At 42.4% G+C, this 15247-nt stretch overlaps 2 pseudogenes; both read left to right on the forward strand.

Annotated features, from left to right (window-relative positions):
* The first annotated feature begins 173 nt into the window (after positions 1–173).
* Positions 174–7181, forward strand: LOC119728638 (annotated as a pseudogene).
* A 2696-nt stretch (positions 7182–9877) lies between these two features.
* Positions 9878–15138, forward strand: LOC119729373 (annotated as a pseudogene).
* The last annotated feature ends 109 nt before the right edge of the window (positions 15139–15247 follow it).

A 15247-nucleotide genomic window follows, 5' to 3' on the forward strand; every position in this document is an offset into this window, starting at 1 on the left:
TTATCTCATTCTAAATTCCTACCGTACCACGTGAAGGCCCATGCATTATTAGGCATTATATTCTTATGTTGTGAATCCGCCATTGGTATACGTACTTTCCAAAGAAATAACTCTTCACGAAATGCCTCAGTGGGTTAGGTCAAAAAGTGGCCCTGACAGCACAAGCATCAAGGAAATGGATTGCAAATGCATCATATGCAGTGGGGAAAATGGTGTAGATTTGCCTGGCACATTGAACGGCCATGACCCGCTATGGCTAAGCTTTATTGTGTGATTTAGTCATGAAAAAGGAGGACGGGGCAAACTAGGCTTCAATTGCGAAAAAAATATATATTTGGATTTGAGAGGCGATCAAGCTAAACAGAGGGAGTGTTTACTGAATTCAAACCGTACATTCTGTCGTTGCGACTGCCGCACTAAAATCCATCCCTCTCGACTCATGAAGACCAATCATCAACAATGATGCGATTTACGAGTTTTGTTTTGACTTGGATCGGCCTGATGACTGTCCATCTTGTAGTCGGGCAGACGGTCATAACCAACACCACCTTGGGTCCGGTTATGGGCGTGAAGTTGGGCATACTAGGTGTACCGACACCTGTCATCACACGCTATGCTGGCATACCGTACGCTGAACCACCAATCGGGCAACGACGCTTCGCCAAACCCGCACCAAAAACACCGTGGGACGATGTTCTCAACGCGACAACCTTCGGCTCCAAATGTCCCCAAATTACCGACGTTGCCACTGATGTGTTTATACCGAATACAGATGTTGATGAGGACTGTTTGTTTTTGAATGTGTATGTCCCTCACGATGTAGTTGAAGCATTGGGACCCTTGCCTGTCATGGTTTACATACATGGTGGAGGTTTAGTTTCCGGTGAAGGTGCACTCTATGATGGAACTCTAATGGCAGTTCAAGGACAAGTCATCGTAGTCAACATCAACTATCGTCTTGGACTCTTCGGCTTCCTTAGCACCGGTGACGACTCAGCACCTGGGAACTATGGACTTTGGGACCAACGCCTGGCCATCAATTGGGTTAAAGACAACATCGCAAGCTTTGGTGGTGATCCAGACCAAATCACCATCTTTGGTGAGTCGGCAGGAGCATGGAGCGTGACCTACCAGATGGCATCACCACTAAATGACAAGAATCTTTTCCAGAAGGTGATTTCTCAGAGTGGAGTGGCTTTCCGTGGTCTGGTAATCCCAGGTAATTTAGCCAAGTACCAGGCGTGGAATCTTGCCTCATCATTGGGATGCAACCTTATCTATGGTATCAGCACCACACGTGATCTGATTAGCTGCCTCCGGGGATTAACCAGGGAGGAGCTGATGAGTCAATCGAGCATTATAACAACAGCAGCCACTGTTGATGGAGAGTTTCTTCCTACCGACATCATCTCCCTCTTATCCCATCCACGTGTTGGACAATACGACCTCCTTCTAGGAGTTAATAGCCAAGATGGGTCTGTTTTTCAGAGTGCAGATAATTTCACCGCACAGGGCCTCCGTGATGCCATACAAAGCCAGATTGCAATCACATGCCAATGTGATAACCCGCAGGAAATCACCAATGCAATTATTGCCTTCTATTTTGGTGCAGACAAGTTGGATGACGCCGATAACAATCTTCTCAAATACTTCGATGTGATCGGCGACATATACTTTGACATTCCTGGCGCCAATTTCCGTAATGAACATGCAATGATATCTGCCGGTAACACTAAGACATATTACTACTATTTCGACTACGAAGCTGGTAAGGAGTTTTTGCTTCTTCCTGATTTGGCTGACCGTGTTCCCGGGGCACCTCACGCTTTGGATGTCTTCTATGTCTTCGGACTCGTTAACTTCCTCTTTCCAGGAAACTCGGAAGCGAAGTCATTATCCGACACCATCATAGAGTACTGGTCGCAGTTTGCAAAGAATGGGTAAATAAATACACTCGATCAAAAAAGAAAGTCCCCCTCAATACTTTTTTGTCTAATTCAAAAACTACTGGGCACATCTTGCTCAAACTACGACACTGTTCAGTACAGAAATTCCTTAGCAATCCAGAGTCTCCTGACGATGACTAGAGCAGGCTAGTCGAAACGTTGAGATCAAAGACAAGTTCGTTTAGAACTTACAGCAGGACTGTTCTTAACAGAACAAAAAACTACTTAGCAAAGTTGATAATAAGCAGGACAAATTCTTTTCAGAACTAATATCTTCTAAGCAGTAGTTATTACCACATTGTGTTACCGCAAACCGAAACGATACCGATACCCCACCATGCAAAGCCTTAAATCGTAAATCCAGCCATACTCTTTATTTGGCCCAAAACAGTGATAATCTGTACGCAATTATGCAATTGATGACAAATGGTGCCCCCAAAAAGTTGCATTTTTGTATGCGTGCAAGGTGAGTGTAAACTACAACTTGCACGTATACAAAATTGCAACTGTTTTCGGTATGATTTTGTCATAAATTGCATAAATTCGTACACATTATCACTGTTTTGGGCCAAACAGAGAGCATGGCTGGATTGCTAAGAAATTTCGGTACTGATTAGTCGTTATTTGAGCGAGAGGTGCTCAGTAGTTTTTGAGTTGGGCAATAAAGTATCGGAAGGGGAGACTTTCTTTTTTGGTTAAGGGTAATTAATATTTATTGTCTTTTATACAATTACGGATATGGACCACAGGGTGTCTAAAAAAACGAACCCGCTAAGCTTCCAGCGTTAAAGAAAATACATATTGCAAATATCGATACATGTTTGGAAAGTATATAGTTCATTTATAGCTTTTCATCGTCGAACAAAATATTTCCAATGGGGTAAATATGAGACATATAGCGTATAATTCCAATGGGGTAAACATTTATTGAGTTATGGCCAATTCTAACATATCGAGTCAGGCTCAATACATCTCATATTCAACATCAGTATATGCGGTTCAAACTCGAAATCAGTGTAATAGAATACAGTGGCGTTTCATACTCAGCACAGGAGACTTTTTACTTTAATTTCTAAATGTATATGTCTTGATTCGTTGCACACTGTCTTTCCAAGAGTTTTTTCTTAACTATAACTATAAGAGGCATTAAAAATGAGTGATACTAGTGTTTTTGATTTAACTTAATGTTTGATTTAATCCTTCCTAGTTTGTAGCTGGCTATTTTCTATTCGAATGCTGCGAATCACAGTGTTACTAAACAACACACTTAACCCTCCTACGGAAACATGCATTGTCAGTCTTGTTCAATATTGGTCAAGACCCCCATTGGTTTGTACACAGTATGCCAGGAGGTGAATGGGTTCATTAAGTAACGGCTTACTCATATATATTACTCTAGCTCAATGGCTTGTTTGTTTGTTTGTTTTTGTCTAGGAATCCGAACGGAGCCGGTTTACCTGAGTGGCCTGAATTCGAGGCAGAGAACGAAACGTACATCATTCTGGACGCTAACATTAGTACAGGACAGCGTCTTAAAGCTGATAGAGTAACCTTCTGGAATGACTTCATCCCAACCATCACTGATCTCACTGATATAAAGACCTGCTCCTATGAAGTTCCTGTAAGAAGTGGCACCAAACAAAAGCCAGACACCAAGACGGTACAGATTTCAAGCCAAGACGGAGAAGTGTTAGGATCTGTCGTTGGTGCTGTGCGAGTCGCTGACGAGGCAATGGGTGGGCGAGAGATTGCTGAGTTCTTAGGAATTCCTTACGCAAAACCACCCCTCGGTGATTTGCGATTTAAACCAACTCAAGAAATAGGACCGTGGGGCGATGAACCGCTCGGTATCCCAGAGAAGCTACCACCCGCCTGCCCCAAGATGTCACCCAAGATCCTTGGATGGTTCGACTTGGGTTTAATCAAACTAGTGAAGACTGTCTGACTCTTAACATCTATTCTCCATCTCAAGAACCTAACGACCCTGCTTTGCCAGTACTGGTTTTCATTCACCCCGCAAAGTATGGAGTAATAGGTACTTCCTCAACCCAAGACGCAACTCTTCTTGCATCTCAGGTTGAAACTGTAGTTGTGGTGATCAGCCATCGTATAGGAGTTCTTGGATTCCTGTCCACAGAAGACGAAGTAGCTCCTGGTAACTACGGACTGCACGATATCCTAACTGCTCTTCAATGGGTCAATAAGTACATCGGGAGCTTTGGGGGTGACCCAGAACAAGTCACAGTCCAAGGCCACGGATCAGGCGCAGTTCTTACCCACTTTCTCATTCTCTCTGAGAAAGCAAATGGTCTATTTAACAGAGCTGTTCTGATGAGTGCATCTGCCATATCGCCAGCCGTCGATAACCCAGTCCTTCCAAGTGCATCCGAGAAAGCAGAAGCTTTAGCCATCCAAGTAGGATGCCCAACTACAAGCAGTGAGATCATGATCGACTGTCTCCGTGAAAAGCCCGTGGCAGACTTTGTGTCCAACACTGTCACTTCTCCGTTTGGCCTTGCTTTTCCGACCGTTGTTGACGGTGATTTAATCACTGACAAACCCCTCGAGTTGATGAAAGCCGGAAGAATCAACGACGTGGAGTCATTTGGGGGGTTGCGCAGGACGAAAATGCCGCACCTGCATTTCTGTTCACTGGCCTAACATGTCCAAGTGTTGAAGAAGTTCAGAAGTACATACAGGTTGTTAGCGGGTTTTCTTTTACTAATCCTAATAAAGCAGCTCTCGCTCTGATAACGGAATATATCGGGAAGGGTGGACTAGGTGACACTTGCGAGACACGGGGAAGCTTCAGACAATTCATGAATGATTATCTCTCATTCTGGAGCACATTGGAAGCTGCTAGACTGCACGCTGATGCCGGCCACTCTGTCTACTACTACTCGTTTGATCACGAACCACCTGCTCATTACATAGGCCCACTTCCACCCCAAGCAGGACCCGCCCTGGCAGATGAAATGCAGTTCCTGTTTGGAGATCCATACAGTCCTCTCGTGGATAAACTCCAGCTATCCTACAGGCTAGAAGACAAGCAGGTTACCTTGGAGCTGATGGCATTCTTGAAGAACTTCGTGTACACTGGGTAAGATGATGATGAACCTTAGTTTGCAGTACTGTTCCAAACCAAATATCTCTGACACGACACAAATCATGGAGAAATTATCATATGAATTGATGACATCTTGATAGATTCTCAGCATGAACAGATTTAGCGATCGTATCCAAGAACGGGTTCAGTTTTTCGTCACTAGTCGGGCGCTTCGGCGACTTCAGTTGTAAAGAAATGCTTCGTTAGTCGCCAAAATGCTGATAAAATACACCCGCACACGATGTACTCTTGAAACTATAAAAACCAGGGGCCATATTCATGAAATCTTACTAACTTAGCAGCCAACTAGGCCTTAGTAGGATACTAATGCCTAGTAGTCTACTATGGAGTTGACAACTAAATTGTAATTCATGAAACCTTACTAAGAACCTTGCTAAGTAGTTACATACAAGGGGAATTTAGTTGCACACGTGACTAACTGGAATTGGGTTCTTCTGGGTGGAGTAGGCATATATGGAATATGATGACAACAGACACAATAGTGTGACAGGTGTTTTAGGCTAATCCATTTCCAGCACTTGCGTGGATTAGCAAAATATATACATGTACATATGTGGTATAGTGTACTGCATGTAAGTGAATCAACATCAAATTCTCCAGCAATTGCATATAAAGCTATCAGACATGGCTACAAAAAGGGAAAGGAAGGCAAATTATTCTCAAGAAGAGAATCTCTTTATGGAAGACAACAAGTATGAGGAATTAAAAAAAAATATTATTCATGCTAAGCATAAGGATGTAAACACTAACAAGAAAAATAAAGATGCATGAGCAGCCAACACCTTGCAAGATATCCATTTTCCACGGGGAAGATCATTGGATGATTTAAAAATTAGATTATCCAAATTAAACTAGTACGAGTCAAAAGAATGCCTGTCAAGTAACTATGAGAAAGTCAAAAAAGGCAACCGGAGGGGGAAAACCACCTAAGGAGCCAAGTCCGGCACGACAAAATAATAATATAGTTGTTAACTACTGACTTAGAGTTGCCCTGGATCAACACTAACTTTAGTAAGAAACTTGGCATATAAGTAACGCTAGTAATGTTTCATGAATACCAATTAGGCTTAGTAAGCAACTACATATGCCTTTTAAGTAACCAACTAGGCTTAGTAAGGTTTCATGAATATGGCCCCAGCACGTTTACACCCCTGCAAAACTACGTAGATTCTTTGTACTTGGTTGGTTCTTCTCCTGATGACTCCAAGAGGAGTTTGAACAGAAGGCCAGAAACACCGGGGCAAACTCCTTTTCTTAGCGATAAAGTGTTACTGGGTTCTTGCATTACACAACACACTGGACCTATATATACGGCTTTTACGTCCCACCCGAAGGACGAAGCAATAATGCTTAAGTGCCGTGCTAAAGGGCGCTAGTGTCTAGACCCTGGCTCGAACCCACACTCTGCTGCCTCCGAAACACCCAGATCATGAGTCCGGTGAGGTGCTCTTCCCCGCTAGGCCATGAAACTCCACTTATCAAAATCATGAAACACCACCTTAAATATCAGATCCGCCTATAGAAAGAGTAAATGATAAGTAAAGCTATCATGAACCTTCTTGTTTGTCTTATTATTCCCATTTAGGGCTCCGGGTACTTCGCTGTCTGGAGTGGAGTGGCCAGCATTCGATTCTATCAACCTGATGTACATGTCACTCACCGACTGTCCCCAAGCCTACTCAGGCAACGACAACAACTGGCAACATCTCCATCAGTTCTGGGCAAGCTACCTACCGTCCATCACTGCACCTGTCACTCCACTTGCTGAGGTTACTCCCTGCCCACCGGACCCTGAACCTTGTCTCGTCGGTGAGGGTATTGGCTTGAAGCTTACCCCACAGGAGGCTAGTACCCTCATTGAAGCTCTGATAGGAGCAGTGATAGGCGCATTGGTGTTGGCTGTCTTCTTCTTAGGGGGTTGCCTGGCATACAGGGCTCGAGCACGTCGGATTGAGACTCGGAGCCAGGGAGAGATGGGAAAGAGCAGGCCGAATTATTTGGATATTGCTGAGAGGGAAGACTTTAGTTCAAAGCTTTGAATGTTTAACTTAGAAACAATTAATCGGGGTACTTCAAAGGAAAATCATTAATTGATTACCCCCTCCCCCCAAAAAAAGAATAAAAAAATCAATTCCTAGGATTTCGAACATATTGGTTAGTCGCTAAAACGGATATGGACTGTCATAAATCCGTTTTGCAACTTCCTTTAAAACTGATTTAGGGCAGCAAGTGTTCTTGTTGAATCTATAACGTGTATTTTTTGCTGAAGTGTATAGTAATAATTGCATTAATACTTGTTGGCGTGGTACCACACAACAAACTTTGTTGAAAAAATATATTCGCGGTACTGTGGTTCTTATATATACCTTTAGTAGTAGCAGCAGCAGCAGCAGCAGCAACAGCTTCTATGCACGCCAAGTCACTTTCTGTCATGGGTTCTAAGATGGCTATGAAGTCCGATGCGTTATAGACATCTCCCACACATACATGTAGGGCATTGCTGAGCGGGTCCGGATGGTGCGATGACCAGCTTTATAATTCTCCACTTTCAAATACTCTGTACATAGCTTGTTTTTCTCATTTTTCACCATGAAAATAACATGTCATGTGAAATATGATTATCGTTATCGTAAGCATGTCGACTAGCGCGTATAAATAGGCTAGTGTGAGCAAATATATAACTGGTTTTTCGCTATTAAGACTATAATTTGAAAACGAAAAGGTTGAGTTATAGGAACCAACAACTAAGCTTTTAAAACTAAGAAGTTAGCATAGATTATGTTTCTTTATTAAAAAATATTTCAATGTGAGTCACCTGGGCAAGAGGGGCACGTTCTATTACATCTGAACTGAATGTTGTAATTATTCCTAATTAAGAAAGATTGTGACATTTCAGCCAATGGACGTTAAGCTACATGCAATGCATATATATTCCAGGCAGCTATGAGGTAACGATCCAGGAAGAAGCAAAGTCTCAACTTTGATTGAAAAAGGAAGTGAACTTATTGTTCCAATGAAATATGGAATCGCATCGATAAATATATATTTACCACGCGCAAAAACATATTAAGTTTAAACCTCGTATGTACGTCATTTCAATGAATGAAAAGTGAATCAAGTAAATTTTGATTTCTTTTCAATTGATGTAATTAATTACATAAGTCGACACATCTCAAATGGTCACAGTTTACATTTATCGAGCTTATTGCAGATCAGTTCAAACCGAAAGGGGTACAAATAATAATGTTCGATTAAAGCGTAATCTATATAAACAGAGATTGTGTAAACTTTTAAAGGTTGACAAGAATTAGGGAATATTCGCGTGCACTATATCGCTTCTCACACTACTCAAATGTACTCCTTTTATAATTATAAACAAGTTCTCAGTTAATTATTATTGTATTATTATCTTTAAAAAAAGAATATAACTTTGGTATCAAGAGCGAAATTAAAACAAAAAGGGAAAATAAAGCAAAGTATATAGCTTCATATATGTGTGCGAAGGTTGGTTTCATATATAAATATTAAAAAGTAAAATTAACCATGATGCAGGCTTCGAAATACCAAAAAAAGGATTTGGTTTTAGTGCCTTCTTTTGATGTTACAATCATTCAGAGGTAAACAAAAGCCATGAAAATTACCCAAGAGGAGGCTAATACTCTTAATGAAACTTTGATGGGCATTACGTACAATTATAGGCGGTCTGGTGTTGTCTTTTTCGTTTCTCGAGGGACGTTTGGCATACAGGGCGCCGCCGGCTAGTCAAATTAAAAAGAGTCGGGAAAATACCGAGAATGGATTTCATGAACACCGAAACCAATCGAAATTAGAACTCCGCTGAGGTTTCTGTTGATAAAGGGAAATGATTTAATTTTGTCATAGGTAGCTAGAACTGTAAAGCATCAAGTTTGATCATTTTGGGATCTATTACTCAAACTTTTCAACCATTAAAATTATCAAATTATGAAATTCGCTTCGCAGTCGCGCTAATTATTAACTTGCCGTTAGGCACAAATATAATGATTTTAGATATGATTGCACACATTTGGTATGTAAACACTGAAATCCATTGGTGTTATAAACAGGATCTTTTTCAATGAAACTCACGTTTTGAAAACATTCAAATGGAGTCGATATTTGTCCAAGTTCAACTGTTTATCTGTGTTGGGTGTTTAGGCCGGTTATAACGCTCTAAACGACTGATGAACCGTCGGTCGTCATGGAGGCCAGGGCCGGCTTTGCCTCAACTACCTGACGTAGTGGACAGTGCTGCACACGCAACCGAAGTTAAATTTGTATTCGGCAATTATTTGATAACCCATCCGAGTAGAGCTTTTGCTAACCTCAGTAAATCCATGATGGCCTTCTGCACAAACTTTGCCCAGACTGGGTAAGTACCAACATTGCTTATAATCATTTTTACAGTCAAATTTGATAGTAATCGATTTACTAAAGTGATAGCCACTTGAGTTGGTGACTCAAAACAAACGAAATCTGGAATGAAATTGTACTGAAGTCTCACTTTGTCCAAACAATCTTCGTTCACGGTACTGTAAAAACATACAACTATGAGTCATTCGTTTGCTTGAAAAAAAAACCAAATTCCTCTACATTGAAAGGAATCCACAGTCTAGGTTGGTTTATGCTTTGTGGTACTGCAGAAAACCAACTGTTGGCTATATTTACAGAGCGGGTGGAGGTCGCTTGTATAAACACATTCTTCACACAAACAAGGCCATAGTTCAGATTCAGCAACAAAAATATCATGACACCCGTGACCGACTATTATCTTTTTGGCCTCCATATTAGATTGACAATGGATTTTTTTTTTTGCACGCTATTGACAATTATTGACGAGACTCGGAAACCCATAATACTGACAACTGGGGCAAGTTGCTTCAGTGTGTATAAAAAGTTCCTCAAAGATGGCAGCGGTTGTAATTACTCTACTGCAAGTAACTCTATTACTGGCTTGCCAACTAGTCGATGGCCAGACTGTTAGTCCTATTGTGAACACAAGAGTTGGAAGCCTTGTAGGCAGTATGTCCAATGACACTGCAGCATTGACAACATACAAGGGGATACCGTACGCTGAACCGCCTGTGGGGCCTTTGCGATTTGCAAAGCCGGTGCCAAAGGAACCATGGCAAGATGTGCTGAATGCAACGGATTACGGGCCCATTTGCCCACAGACAAGGGGACAAAATCTGACGAAGAGTGAAGACTGTCTGACTCTGAATCTCTTTATTCCCAAGGTCAATGTCTCCTCGGACGTTTTATTCCCAGTTATGGTCTGGATTCACGGTGGTGGCTTCATTGCCGGGGCTGGGTCATTCTATGATGGGTCCATCCTGGCCGTTTTTGGGCGTGTTATCGTGGTGACTTTAAACTACCGTCTCGGCGTTTTGGGATTTCTAAGCACAGGTGACGACTCGGCAAAGGGAAACTATGGTCTCTGGGATCAACGCCTTGCCATTCAATGGGTCAAAGAACACATTGGTAATTTCCACGGTGATGCAGATAAAATAACAATCTTCGGTGAGTCTGCCGGTGCCATAAGTGTGGCAATGCAGGCAGCAACTCCACGAAATGACAGGAATTTATTTCAAAGAGCAATTCTAGAGAGTGGGACAGCCAACAATTTGTTCACCCTTTCCCTTGATGTTGCCATGTCACGGGCGAGACATCTTGGAGAGGCACTGCAGTGCACAGATCCGGAAGAGTCTTGGCTTTTGATGGAGTGTCTAAGAGCTGCATCGGTAAACGATATCTTGGCCGTTACCTTTAATGATTTTGAAATTTATGAGTTCACGCCGTTTTATCCTACGACCGATGGAGACTTCCTACCAGATATAATACATAATCTCTTAGCACTGGGAAACTCTGCACAGTATGACTACATAGTTGGGGCGAACAGTGATGAAGGATCACTGTTCCTGTTTGGCTTTCCTACACAACTGGACTCTGCTGAAGTGTCATTGCTGATAGGCAAGATCATGGGACCAATCTGCGAGTGTGACAATCATTTGGAACTGACAGAGACTGCCAAGTTCATGTACACCGCCGGTACAGGCCTGGCAGATAAGAGACGAAACGTGGCTACTGTGCTGGAAGTCGCCGGTGACTCGGTCTTTTTGGCTCCAGCTGCCGTGGCAGCGCGCGATCACTTCCGTTCATCTCACAAATACAACTACTCCACCACCACCTACATGTATTATTTCACATACCTTTCAGAGGCTGAAGAGAGCCCTTACCCATCTGACCTTATAGACGGTGCTGGACATACTGGGGAGATCAATTATGTATTCGGGAAGTATTTGATATCCCATCCGGGTAGTGTGTCTGCTTCACTCAGTGAATCCATGATAGCCTTCTGGACAAACTTTGCCAAGACTGGGTGAGTCAGGATCATAATTATACAAAGTCTCCTCTACAACGCAACAAACAAGGAAGCGAAAAACTACACAGTAATAGAAAATATATTTTGTTCAATGCTGATCCACAAATTGATTCCCTACAACAAGCAGCTTGTCTTAGTTTTTAAAAGCAGGACAAATAAGTAAACTTCATGTATATCTTTACTCATGCTCTTACTCAAACTTAATATACTCTTTTTTTCCCCCAGTAATCCTAATGCCTTTTTAATTGCTCTTTTCCTGTTTTTTCAGTGATCCCAACGGAGAGGGTCTTCCTGAGTGGCCAGAGTTTGATGCTGAGAACGAGACTTATGTCATCTTGGAGCCGAACATCACCACGGGACAGCACCTCAAAGCAGATAAGATAGCCCTCTGGAACGACTACATCCCCACAAATGCCGTGCCCTCTGACCCAAACGCTCAGTGCTCTATCGATATCCCGGTTAGAAATGGTACTGTGGACAAACCTGACACCACGACGGTGGAGATCACAAGTGGAGAAGGTTACAAATTAGGGTCTGTGATTGGTTCCTTGAGAGTTGTTGACGAGGCGATGGGAGGGGAGGAGATTGCCGAGTTCTTGGGAATTCCTTACGCAAAACCACCCCTAGGTGATTTGCGATTTAGACCACCTCAAGACACAGGACAGTGGGGCGATGAACCAATTGGTATCCCAGAGATGTTACCACCTGCCTGCCCACAAGATGTCACACAAGATCCTTGGATGGTTCGACTTGGGTTTAATCAAACTAGTGAAGACTGTCTAACTCTAAACATCCACACGCCAACATCAGGTGGCCCACTACCAGTCGTAGTTTACATTCATCCTGGGTTTGGAATTTCAGGCACGTCGTCAATCTATGACGCGGTTCTGCTCGCCTCCAAACTGAAAGCAGTTGTGGTGATCGTCAACTATCGTCTAGGAGCTCTTGGATTTCTAACCACAGGAGATGAAAAAGCTCCCGGTAATTACGGACTGCATGACGTTCTGGCCGCTCTCAATTGGGTCAAAAAGTACATTGGGAGTTTTGGTGGGGATGCTGGGCGTATTGCAGTCTTCGGCTACGGAGCTGGAGCAGAGCTTACTCACTTTCTGGTTCTATCTGACAAGGCAAAGGATCTATTCCAGCGAGCGGTGCTGATGAGTTCTACCGCCATCTCCCCTCCACTTGACAACCAGATCCAACCAAACGCTTCAGAAAAGGCTCAAGCTCTGGCTAAGGCCATGGACTGTCCCATAATAAATAGTGAACTCATGATCAAATGTCTCCGCGACAAACCAGCCTCCGATTTGGTACTCCAGACTCAAAACCCCAAATTCGGCCGTGCGTTTCCAGTAGTAGTGGACCAGGACATTCTGACAGATTCGCCAATCAATCTCATGAAAGCAGGTAAAATCAACAACGTTGACCTCATCGTAGGTATGACTTGGGATGAAAATGCCGGACAGTCGTTCCAATTCCTCCCCAGCAATTTAAGCTACTGCGTAACAGCTGACGAAATCAAGCAAATCATAGGAGAGATCAGCCTGCTTTCGTTCCATAATCCCGACTTGGCAACTGTTGCTCTCGCTACTGAGTATCTGGGTAAAGGAGGACTTGATGACAGCTGTCAGACGCGGGGGAGTTTCAGACAATTCATGCAGGATTACCTGACAGTGTGGAGCACCTTGGAAACAGCACGACTTCACTCTGACAATGGGAACGCTGTCTATGTCTACTCCTTCGACCACGAGCCTCTAAAGCACTACACCAGCTTCTTACCTCCACTTGCCGGACCATCGTACGCCGATGATCTGCAGTTCCTGTTTGGTGATCCTTATAGCCACCTCGTGGATGAACTCAAGCTTTCCTACCGGCTTCGAGACAAAAAGATGAGCCTTGAAGTCATGACATCCTTGGGAAACTTCGTTCACGATGGGTAAGAAATATCACTTGAGTACACGAAAGTGCCAACTCTGCTTATTGGTTAAATAATATTTACATCATAAAAGCCTACATAAAAGTCTCCAGCGCCCAAATAATTACGCCCTCGGTAAATTCTAATCTTTCGGACAAGGGTAAGCAAAACATTTGAAGCGATTTACTAAATACCGATCGAGGGCTTAATTTCTTATTTTCTAGGTACCCTGGGAAGTACACAGCACACGAGAATAGCGCCCTCTGTGGACTTATCTTGCTGATACCAATCGAAACTGTGATAGCTCAAAACACATTTTTTTTTCTAGGCACCCTGGGAAGTCCCTCTCTGGAGCTGAGTGGCCCATCTTCGACTCTGACAACTTCAAGTTCATGACTCTCGACTCCTGTCCTGACGCTCGCTCAGGTCTTGAGATCGGTTGGGACCACACGCTACGCTTCTGGTCCGACTTGATACCGTCTTTGATAGCGCCCCAAACGCCCACACCTCCTCTAATCCCACTATCTCGAAACCCTGCATTGTTGGGGAGAATATTGGTCTCCATCTCTCCGTAAGGGAGGCTACCACTCTAATCGAAGCAATGATTGGAGTGAGTATAGGCCTCCTCATTCTGGCTGTCTTTTTCTTGGGTGGATGTGTGGCGTACAGGGCTCGAGCTATTAACTCCGAGTCTAGTAAGATGGGGGATTATCAGATGACCGATGGCACATATAAAATTGGAGAGAATCCCTACCGTTCAATAAATGGTATAGATAATATTGTGAGGATAGAAGCTAACGAGTCCGAGTCCGTGAACCTAGACTCTTAAGACCAAAGAGAAGTACGAGGAAGTAGAAGTTCCAATCTGAAATTATTCAGAGCCAAAGCATATATCAATAAAGCTTATTGCAAGTAATTAGTACAATTAATACATTTCGAAAAAACATATGGAATAAAATTATATAGTCCTCCAAACGATCATTTATTTCGCGAGGCAGGTTGCGACAGTATGAAATTAACGATTTAGGCCTATATCGTTTTTTTTTTTACAAAAAAAGCTGTTATGTGACTCATAATCCTTTCAGTTGAAGCAAAAGTCATAAAATGTGATCGTCCTCTTTGTACATAATACTAGTATAGTTTCATTTTTAAACGCTGTGGAAACTCTAACATCCAAGCATTAATGCGAAGGAATAACAAATACAGAACGACATCATTTCTGTGATCCTTACATCAAACAACTGGAGTATTTTGTGCATCGTTATTAACGGATGTAATAGTCTTTGTATAAATATATGTGAATTTTATTTGTATTTTTGTTTTGTTTAAAAACATACAATTGTATTAGTTTTCTAATCTGAATGTTAGTATAGTAATATAAACATTTCTTTAATACCCAACTGCTGTATGCCATTAAGAATCTGCTTGCAAATAGGAGATTAAATCACCCGAATACAGATGGCTAATTTTCTCGAGCACTGTTTTTGGTGAGAACCCAAATGCACTTGGGTGAGAGTGAGAGAATTTATGAAACCGGGAACATTTTCTTCAGTCTGCTCTGACAGCACTTGCATGGTCGTACATGACAACTGCTTTAGATACTAAGTTTGAATAACCTTGCGCAAACATGAAGTGCACATGCTGCCCTCTGCCGTGACGATTTTGTTTCACTATTTCATCTATTACAAGAATTTTAACAAATATTGTATACTACAGGGCGAGTCAAAAAAGCGGAACCCAAACCCCAAAAATTATATTTATATTTAAACAAATACGTAGCACCAAAAATAATAATGAATGAAAAGCCAATTTCATAAGCTACTTATAGATAAAAAATGACTGAAATTGGTCAATCCGTA

This window comes from Patiria miniata, unplaced genomic scaffold (genome assembly GCF_015706575.1).
Source record: "Patiria miniata isolate m_02_andy unplaced genomic scaffold, ASM1570657v1 HiC_scaffold_20, whole genome shotgun sequence".
Lineage (NCBI taxonomy): Eukaryota > Metazoa > Echinodermata > Asteroidea > Valvatida > Asterinidae > Patiria > Patiria miniata.